This window comes from Bubalus kerabau, chromosome 10 (assembly GCF_029407905.1).
Source record: "Bubalus kerabau isolate K-KA32 ecotype Philippines breed swamp buffalo chromosome 10, PCC_UOA_SB_1v2, whole genome shotgun sequence".
Classification (NCBI taxonomy): Eukaryota; Metazoa; Chordata; class Mammalia; order Artiodactyla; family Bovidae; genus Bubalus; species Bubalus kerabau.
In genome coordinates this window covers 83380446-83391299 of record NC_073633.1, presented here as the reverse complement: position 1 = coordinate 83391299, position 10854 = coordinate 83380446, and the positions used below count along the sequence as shown (strand labels likewise).

Sequence of the window (10854 nt, the reverse complement as noted above, 5' to 3'; positions counted from 1 at the left end):
TATAAGCAAAGTTGAAAATGTGAGTACTCAGCAATTTGACTTCTAAGTATACACCTTAAAGAAACTCTTCTAAATGTGCTTCCCCATGAACTCCTCCAGTGACATCACTGTTTGTAATAGTGAAAAAGTGGAAACAATCTAAATGTCCATCACAAGGGAAATATTAACAGAGAAATGAAGTTGATTAATTCACACAATTGAATAATATACATTAGTTAAAATTAATGAACTATGTTTGTGTTTTAACTAAATATGAAAAAACATAAAGTTAATTTGAAAAACAGCAAATTCCAGAATGGTATGAATAGCCTGCTAGGGTTCATACACATTTAACAAGTACTCAAAATCACACCCACTAGGAATTGTCTACAAAGACAGTGATTAACAGTAAGAAACAAGAACAAAATGGAAACGTGCCAAACTCATGATAGTCATTACCCCTGGGGAGGAAGAAGACTAGGAGAGCTTTCAAATTACAGTTTGAAATAAAGAACTTCAGCTTCATAATATTTTGCTCCTTTTATTAAAAAAAAAAAATCTGAAGCAAAGCAACAGAATGTTAACATTTGTTAATTCTGAACAGTAGATACATGGTTGTTTGTTATATTATTCTTGTACTTTATTTTTAAAACCTTTCATACTCCCCCCAAAGTGTAACAAATATCTCATCTTATGTCCTTACAACAATGATTTTGTCAGAAGATTGATGAATTCCTAGGGAGAAAGTGGGTCTATGCAGTTCTGACATGATATTTAAAAAAATTAAACTTACTGTGTTTGCTGTGTATACACATTATTTTTTTTTTGGAAGGGCACAACCCTATCCCTTCCAAAGACATTTGGAAATGTTTGGGAAGAGATTTTGACTGGCACAATACTTGAATGGTGTTACTGGCATTTAGTAGCTGAGGCCAAGGATACTAATTGACCAGGCCCTGGTTCCAATTATGTCCTTTTGAGAAATACTGAGTTAGAAATTGCATTCTGCTGAGGCTAACAAAAAATCCTATTAGTAGTTTAAGCAAATAATCATTTTCTTTTCCTTATGCAACAGGAAGTCAGGGGGTAGCTGGTATAGGTTTAAGAGTGGCTCAAGGGTTTTAGGGCTCAGGTCACGGTGTTTCTAATTGTCTTTTCCTCATAGTCTCATAATGGCTGCTGAAGCTGTAGCCATCAAACCCAGTGTCCAGGCAGGAAAAATAAAGGGTAAGGAAAGAGAGGGCAATATCCCTATTTGGAAAGCAAAAATCCCTGATAGACTTCTATATATGTCTTATTGTATTACATGATTTTGCTTGCTGAAAGGGTTTAGTTTCTGGTTTTGTGGCTTTTGTACTAGAGGAAGGCAAGGAAAAGGGGGTCTGAGAAGGATGTTGAGTCAATCAACCCACAGACTTTGCTGCAAAAATGAATAGGTTAAATATTCATATATGCCGGGGTCCAGCCCCGGTGGATCCAGGTAATTTGAAGCCGGGACAGCGTCGGCGAGGATCAGGAAACAATTGCTTAATTAAACGTTAATTAAAGATATAAAGAGTGGTTAAATAAGGATAGCTCAGTGAGAAAATTCAGTGGAGAAAAGAGGCTGAATAATTCAGCCAGAAGGTGAGAGAAAGAAAGACATGGGGAGACCAAGCTTCAGTGAACAAGGCCCGCACTTTCTTTTCCAAAGTAGTTTTTATACCTTAAGTTTTGCATAGAGGATAATGGGGGAGGGGGTAGAGTCATGCAGTAAGCCAGGCTTTCTTCCTGCAAACTTATCATATGCAAAAGTTTAGGTGATTTGCATCATCTTCTGGCCTGGAGGCCTGTTAACATTTTAAGACCCTTTCTTCAGAAAACTTATTTTTCTCTAAAGGTGATTAGTCAGACGTCACCCTCCAAAAGCATTAGATAAAGTTGCATTCCTATAGGGCAAAGGTGTGGTGGGCTATAACAAGAAAAAGAATTAACTCAAGGGTCCAAGGTTACAAACATTAAACTTATACCAATTATATTAATCAATACACTGCCAGGGACACAGCAGGTAAGGGATATGGAAACTTAGCAGCAAACATTGGCCCAACAAGTGAAAAACCCTTCACCAATACAATTTCTAATCAATCTTTTAACTGCTCAAAGGAATCTGTATTTAGACAGTTTAGAACATGTTATGCCTCTCACAGTTGGGAGGCTCTGAACAATCACATGTGGCCGGAAGAACCTATTCAGGAGAGAGATGGTGGTGGGAGACAGCCCCCCGTAAAGTCAGAGGTGTAGGTGAGAGCACAAAGCAGTAAAGTAGGCAGACTCTGGTTTTGGGGGTAGATGCTTGAGAATTTCCAGGGAGACTCCTGAGACTCGATCCCGCCTTTGCGTATGCCGAGCCTCCTTCCTCATGACCTTTGCCATGGGCGGAGTTCCTCACGCTGGCTTCCGGCACATATAAGTAAAATAAAATGGGTGAACATATCAAGGTTAACTCAGGAAAACGAAAACCACTCTGAATATTTACTACTAAGGGAATTTAATATAGGAAGTCAGTTACACAGGGGATTGAAGTATATGGAAGCTAAACAGGGGACAGCGAGGCAGCCCAGAGATTAGCAACCTCAGAAAACTATTATCCACTCAATATTAGAAAGACAAGGAAGAGGGTAGAACAGACTTGTTCAGAAGGAGCTAGAGCCAGAGTGGAGTTGCAGCTATTGAAGAAATATCACATAAGAGTTAGGGGGAGAGGAAGACCCCTGCTTACTCTTTTCTCTCACCAGATTTCTTCTATTGGCCAAACCCAGTGGAAAGTTAGCTGACCGTCTGTAGGGACCACGCTATGATGTAGAGCTGAGTAAGAAAAGAACAAGAAATAAATTGGAGGGACAACAGGTCCAGAACCAACCTCTACTAGGTCAAAATACAAGCCATGCTTCTAAATTAATATGTTAAAGTAAAGGATAGTACAGACAATAAAAGTAAATCATGAGTGACAAAATTAATATCAGATGATGTAGCATTCAGGCCTAGGCCATTAAATGAGATGAAAAAGGGTTTTTCTTTTTTTGTCTTTCCTTTTCTATTGCTAATAGGTGCAATCCATAACAAAGATGAAGGAATCATTGAAACCTTAAGTGCTAAGTAGCATGCATCAAATATATATATCAAAACTTCTTAGAAATATGAGAAATCCACAAGAACCATAATCATAGAGGGGGACTTTAATCCCTGTGATAGATTGAGCAGACAAAAGTAAATAAGAACATTCAACAAGAGCTCATATTAAGACATATGGCAGCAGCCAAACCTGAAATCAGAGATAGTCATGGATTTAAGTGCTTTTATTAATACACAAGAAAATGAAGATAAATGGATTCAATTATGGCTTCAACTCAAGAAGACATAAAGAACAAATATAACTTTAGGAAAGCAAGAGAAAAGAATCAATAAAAACAAAAACAGAAATCAATACATTTGAAATAAATGTGAAATTGATAAATTTACCAAGATCTTATTCCAAAAAGGTCAGTAGAAGAGACAAACTCTTGGAAAACCTTAAAAAAAAGTTAGAAAGGACCACATACATAGCATTAAGAATAAGAAAGGGACTATAACCAAAGACAGAGAGATTAAATTCATTGTAAGAGCAATACTGTATATGACTTAATCCTCAGACATCTAAAAATCTCAATGGTAAAGATGATTTTATAGGGAAATAAAAATATTACAAAATTAAAAGAGGCCTTATTATGTCTCATGAAGCCCTATAGTTGTACTCTGTCATGGAAACTGTAATATGACATCCATTAGGAAGAAATTCAAATTAAGTTTACTGAACTGTCTTCCCTATTAGACTACATGTTTCTTGTGGTCAAAGATTACATTTTATTTGATTTTGCACCTCCAGTATATAACTAAAGTATACAGTATACATTGTAGAGAATGCAGACATTCAGGGGACGTTTGTTGAAAACATTTCTTCTTTCCGCCCTCCCTTCCTTTCCTTCTCCTTTTGCCCTTCCCTCCTTCCCTCCTTCCTTTTCCCTCTTCCATATGCATGGAACAGTCAGAAAGCAAGATCCATTTAGTTTAGAATAAAGAGCCCTCTATTTATGTCATTCTTTAGGTCCTATCTATGGTCTAGTCTTTATAGATCCCATCGTGAGGCAGGCTCCCATGTGGGGTCCACAGAGGGTTCCTCTGCAACCCACACTGCTTATCAGGAGCTGCCTGGAGCTGGTGACTCAGAGAATGGCCCAGCAGGCCCTGGCTGTTGCTAGGAAACCACAGTTCCCTGGTGGAACCCAGAACAACACTTGCAAGTTGTTCTTGATAACTTAGAGGAAGCCAAGAGCTGTCAGAAAAAGTAGGGGGAAAAACAAAAAGCCGAAATGAAGAAGTAATTTTCCTTGCCCAGCACTAAATGACATGTATCTATGGGGATTAGAGACAAAAATAGTCAGAAGAGAAGTTGGCATCATTAACAAAACCCCTTTTGCTCTTGCTTCTTTTGACGTTGTAAAAATGTGCTGCGTTCAGAACATGGCCCAAAAGATACCTGTTCTGTAGACAAGCCTCCAAGTTTTCTGAAACTTTGGCCGTGGGAGGGGCTGGGGAAGTGAGGCAGGGCTTTCCTCCAGGTTCCCTGCCTCTCTGATTTGGGCCTCTCCAGCTGTGGGCTCAGCCATCTTTTGCAAGTGAGTGCTTCCTTGGGCCACCAGTCCGCAACTTTTGACCAACAGCAAATCAGTGTTGCCCAGGCACACTGGCAACAGAAGGAGAACAAGGAGCCCTACAGCAGTGGTTCTCCAGTTTGGCTGTGTGTCAGAATCCCCTGGATGGTTTCTTAAACAGAGATTGCTGGGCCCTCCTCCCAGGGTTTTTAATTCAGGAGGCCTGGGTGGGGGCTGAGAATGTGCCTTCTACTAGGCTCTGCTAGGTACTGACTGCTGCACCTCCAGAGACCACACTTTGGGGACCTTTGCCCTAGACTATTAAATCTTGCAAGAAATTGACAAATCACTGAACTGATGAAGAGACAGAGGTTCAAGGAAGTGCAGTGGATTGCCCAAGGTCACTTAGCTACTCATCGTGGGCGCAGACCAGGCTTCCTGGATTGAATACTAGAGCTTTCTCCACTACCAAATGCTTTCTAAGCAGTGTCTCTTTAAAAATTCTCCAAAAGACTCCAGATGGCCGCCAACAGGGGTGGTCCTGTGAAGTGAATGCCAAGTTGCTAAATCCAACCCTGATAGCAACAGCTTTGAATGTGAAGCCAGAGACGGAATTGCAAAAGCCTTTGTGTTCTTCGCAGCGTTGTCTCTCATCTTTCTAAATACTGTAGATGGAAAAGGAAGCATGTTGAGGAGGAGCAGACACAGTTAGGCAGGGCTCCGATACGTTTCCAAAGAGGCATGCCTCCAGTGCCATGCTGCCAAGCTAGGGCTGCTGGTGGGAAGCCCCATCGGCTTTGGGCTCAAACCACAAGGCAGGTCCCCCTCTTGCCAGCAGCCCCCACCCTCCTCTCTGACCTCTGTGTGGGCTGAGATAGGTCCAGAGATAACATTTAAAAGTTAAAAAAAAAATCACATGTTCTTTTCACTTTTGCTTCATCAGCCATCAAGGCTAATTGTAAGCTGCTGGATACAAAAAGAATGACAGGCAAGCAACACATATCAACAAGGTCTGGCTAAAGCAAAACTAGCCTGAGTGCAGACTTTATTTTCAGTCCTCCTGGTCCCCTCTTTGACCCTCTCATGAACCTCCAAGGCCCTCCACTCTTCCCTCCCCCTCTTGACTTCTATTCCTGTATGATTCTGCTCCTCTTCACCTTCAGCTAAACTCTACTAAGGTGTGAGATGGAAGCGATTTAAGGGCTCACAGGTGTTTTAATTTTAATAAGGGGCATTTGAAGACCAAAAGCCCTCCAAAGCTTGACTAAATGAAGCTCTAATAATGAAATGTGGAGGGTATTGGAGAATGGAGGGAGAATCACTAAGAAACAGGAACTTATCTGGAATTTTTTATGTTGTACCTCATAGGTGGCCACTAATTTGTCTCCTGCCAAGGTTGAAGCTTATGCTGTATAGTAATAATACTGACAGAGGCTCACGCCTTAGGAACCATCACTCATATTTGTAGTATTTTCATTCTCACAAGAACCTTGTGCCCATTAGTTTGCATTCAGATAGAGCCAGTGGACAAATTCTTGTTTCTACAGCGTAACGATGCTAAGAGTAAATGCCTAGAGAGTTCCTCTTTCCTGCCAGGGTCTTAACTTTGTTCATGTCTTCATGGGGTGAACTGTGTGGTTGTGACTGCTGCCAAGTGGGTGCAGAAATACTTGACATTGTACTTCTGTATGGTGCTCTACAGTTTTCAGTGAGCTTCATATGCATTATCCCCTTTGAGCTCATTTCTTGAATTTATGGAAATTATAACTTCGATTTACCTCTGAGGAAACAGAGGTTCAAATATATCGCTAGAAAGTAGCAGAGCTAGAACTTCAATCTAAGCCTTTTGATTTCTGACTCTGAATAGACTATATTTCATCCAGATACAATAAATCAAGGATGTATCATAGAAGAGAGAGTAGTTGGCTGACTAGGTAGGCTGGTAGGCAGAGAGGCTCTTGGAGGGCTAGCTAGAGCTGGGAAGTTACTGTGGTCAGCATATGAATATACTGAAAAGGGGAACATGATGGAGCCAGCCTCTATCTGGTGATCACGGTGGATGCCGTTATTTGTGTGTCTTCAGTCAGAGCAGTGGGATAGGTAACACGGTGTGGCCTGTGACTCGCAGGAAGTCAGAAGAGTAAGAAAATGTGGGTTGGGCTGGTAGAGAGGAAAGGTGGAACTTAAATGGAGCAGAGGGCTCTTACTGTTACCTTTAAGATTCTGCTAATGCAGAACTAAGGAAGTTCTGAGAATGTGGGGAGGCTCCATCCAAAGCATATTTCACCTGGGAATGCAACAATGGACAAGCAGAAGGGCTTGTGCTGACTGAGGTCCCTCAGGAATTATGTGAGTGTTGTCTGCTCACTCGATGCTCTGTGTAAGTGCAACACAGTGTTGTATTTCATTAATATTGCTTTGTCGGGCAGTACTTGTCCTACATTTCAGATGTTCCCAGGGATGCTGGGAGAAGGAATTATGTTAACCAGCAATATTCCATGCATTTAATTACTCCTGGGAAATTACTCTAGCAATAGCATTGACTAAGGAGTTGAGAGAAGAAGGCAGGCGTTTCAGGTGTGTAGATTATGAGCACAAAGGTCCTGAGACAACAATGAGCTTAATCTGTGGTGAAGAATAAAATCCCCTGCCTTGTCAAAGTGGAGAATCTGGGAATAATAGAAAGTAAAGTTGGACATGTAACCTGATACTGGATTATAAGGGCCTGGAGTATCCCATTGAAGAGGGCTGTCTTGGTTATGGGTATCACTGAAGGTTTTTAAGCAAGCATCACTTTAGGAAAATTATTATACAAATGCACAGGATGGTTTGGAGTGGGAAGAGCCTAGGGGCAGGGAACAAAGACATAAGACAACTGGAGTCATTTTTACAGGAGGTAATAAAGGGCTGACCTTGTATGCAAATGGAGAGGTAGGACAGATATGAAAGATGAGTCTTTTTTACTTGCCAAGGAGAAAGTCAATTGTTGGTTGAACATATTGTCCCCACTGGGATCTTGTGGGCAAGAAGCAGGTTTTCCTGCTATTCTCTTAACCTCACATTCTTGCTGCTTGTTTTCTCAATGTGGTCTCCTGTTGTCTTAATGGAGCAGTGGAACTCTGCTCATTAAAACTGTGCAGCACATTACGAGTTGACTCATTTTAAGTAACTGATTTTATAGCATTTCAAACCTGCCAAGTTGATAAATTAGGCACTGTACTATTTTACACAATCTGGAGTCTCAGATTTAGGGAATGTTGAAAATTAGCAAATCCTATGGCAAATGGCAGCCCCTGCTGGCAAGCATGGTATTACAGGCTAATTCTAGTAGGCAATGGAACGGCCCAGAAACAGATGAGCAAAGAGAACAAAGCTGCCAGGAGCTGGAAGGATTGAGAAGGGGAATCCAGGGAGAAATTAATATATTTCAGGGAAAGACAGGAAAAGCAATCAGTGATAGCAAGAAAGCCTCAAAGTTGGAGAAATCATTTCAGAGGATTTTTAAGGAATGAATATGTATCTTTCACTAGCTAGGTGCTTGGACAGTATAAACATGATATCAGACAAGGGTCTTGACCTCAAAGGTGATTATAAATTTTGAATAATAAATTCTGAAGATCCAAATGCTGCAAAAACTTCTTTTAGGATAACATTGCTATCCTGACTACCCTCCCTAAATCTTCTTCAACAATAATTTTGTATTTAATACATTTGAGAATTATTTTCTTGGAAACTGTTTTCTCTGTGGAAATACTTTTTAATGTCATATTGGAAATTGGTGTGTATGGGAGGTGAGGAAAGGTTTCACTTTGCAGCCCTTGTAACTAAAATTCATATATTTTGGAAATACAGATTTTTCAGACTCTGATTCTCATTCATGATTCAAAGAAGATGATAAAAGTGTTTATAAGGTCTGATCCTAGATTTCCAGGGCAACTGGTGTGTAAGAAGACTTCATAACTTATAACCACTTGCTTATAACCACCTTTTTTTTTCCCCAGAAAGAATTTAAGGCTACTTTAAGGCAGATAATATCTGCAAACTGTAAAGAACTAATTACGTGCAAAACTCTGTACTAGCTATGGGAAGGGATAAGATGAGGCATGAAACATGGTGACTACTATGTGGAAAAATAGGAGCAGGAGTAAAAAGTTAATGGATAATAAAAGATTAACTATTAGAACATAGTTTTGGAGTTTGACTGCCAGGGTCAAAATCTTGGCTCTGTAGTTGTTTAGCTGGGTGACCTTTGGCAGGCTGTGAGAGCTTTCAGTGTCTGATCTATAAAAGGGAGATAATAATAGTACCTGCCTCCTAGGTTTATTGTGAGTTTTAAATAGGTTAATATACGTAAAGCGCTATTCTGAGGCAGGCATTAGTAAGCACTCTATGTGTTAGCTACTATTATTATGGAAAGTGGTAAACGAGTGGCATAGTCAGCAGTCTCTGCAGGAGTTAGCTGTAAATCCTTTTGGGAAACAGTGTTATAAATAAAGAAATTGTGTTAGAAGAAAAGAACACAGAAAGATGAACTGGGGAGGCTTACTGGTGGTACTCATGTAAGCTCAGTCTTTGAAAAGAAGTAGGATTTGTAGGAGGAAAGAGGCAGGCAGAATGGTCTGAATAATAGTGGAGGGAAATGATGGAGCCTGTTACAGGGGCAGGAAGAGAGGCTGGTCTGCCTGGATCCTTGTGAGCATAGAAGTAGCTGGAATGGTGGTGGAGAAGGGGGGGACCTTGACTACCAGGTTAAGCAGTTAGAGCTTGACTCTGAAGTGGGAGCCACACAGGGGTTTGAATGGGGGAATATGGCACATTAAAGAACTTAATCTTGCACTTTTAATCTGTGATGGAAGGGTGAAGGATTCTGAGAGGCTAGTTAGGAGTTACAGGGGAGGAAAATAATTTTACCCCCACCCTGCTAAGTTCTTAGCTGAGATCTCTGTACTAAAAGACAGATTAACAAGAGAAAACACATAGAAAGTTGTTAACCTGCAGCCCTCATGTACACATGGGAGATACCCAGGGGAAAATAAGTAACTTTCCGAGGTAGCTTAGAATTCAGGGTTAGATGCCATCTTTATAGAGAAAGAGGAGGGGTACATAGGCCTCTTAAGGAGAGAGTAAATGGTTTTCAGGAAAAAATGAATGGGTCAAATGGGAGAAGAATAGATGGGAGGTGTGATAGTTTGTGACAAAATGTGTCTGGGTGTGGTGTCAACTTCTTCACTCCTCTCCTGTGCTAAGAGTCCATCTTCCCTGGTTGATGAATATCCTGGGGAAGGGATTTATGACAAATGAGATCCTTTTGGAGGATCTGACTTTTGGCACATAAACAGGGAGTTCAGAGAAAGCCTCTCTCTGCACTTGCTGTTTTTCAGGTGCCTTTAGCTCAAAATAATTTCTATACCAAAGTGGCCTGTTTTGAGGTGGCATGTTCTGTTACCCTCTGGGTCGATGCAGTGTAGAATCAGAACTGCAATGATGAGAACCTGGACAAGGGGAAAGGCAGATGGAAGGATGCTGAAATGAACCTCACTAAGGAACACTTGATGATGTTGAATGCGGGGCCAAGGCCAAGAGTGGGGAAGAGCCCACTGTTGAGGCTGGAGACACTGGAATAGTAGAGGTATCAAGTGAACTTAGGAGCAGGTTGGGGATGTTGCAGCTGATATTCTAGACATGTTGAGGTTGAGGTGATAGGAAAGAATGAACACTCCTAGTGTCTGAAGCAGTTTTCATTAAGGGGCTTAGATAAATGTCCCTGGCAGTTCTAGGGTAAGGGGTCCCCTTGAACATGGAGTACATCTCTAGGCAGATATCTGAATGATTTCCTCACCTCTTCATTTTTATATATGTAATGTCAAGACAGGACTAGTGATTTCACTGTTTTTAGGCTGAATCAAGGTAGCATTTGTCTGTGCTCCTCAAAAAGCACTCGAGCAATATAAAGTTTGCATCATTATTAGCGTTAAGTGTGGCCAATCCATCCCGGCTAATTCATATTCAGCCTTTTGTGCTGACTTTCTGCCTGAGGACCCCGATGTCTCTCCTTCCAATTTAGCATTAATATTAATGTTGGCTGCTAGAGCAGAAAGTCAGATCAGCAGGCAGAGTCAGATCTGTTCCTTACAGAGTTTCTAGCTTGCCCAAATGTGAAGGTCTGGCACGGGGGTGGCAGGATGGAGAGGCAGGGCTTGTCCTTCAG

The 10854-nt window shown here is 41.0% G+C and overlaps 1 long non-coding RNA gene across 2 annotated transcripts; it reads right to left on the bottom strand.

Annotated features, from left to right (window-relative positions):
- Positions 1 to 465: 465 nt before the first annotated feature.
- On the bottom strand, positions 466 to 6849 carry LOC129621686 (uncharacterized). Of its 2 annotated transcripts, none has more exons than XR_008699614.1 (3): positions 4532 to 6849; positions 2751 to 2823; positions 466 to 2412 (listed from the first exon to the last, which is right to left on the bottom strand). It is a non-coding gene; the product is annotated as an uncharacterized LOC129621686 (long non-coding RNA). The 2 variants fall into 2 exon arrangements; XR_008699615.1 differs by having other exon boundaries at positions 468 to 2408.
- Positions 6850 to 10854: the final 4005 nt, after the last annotated feature.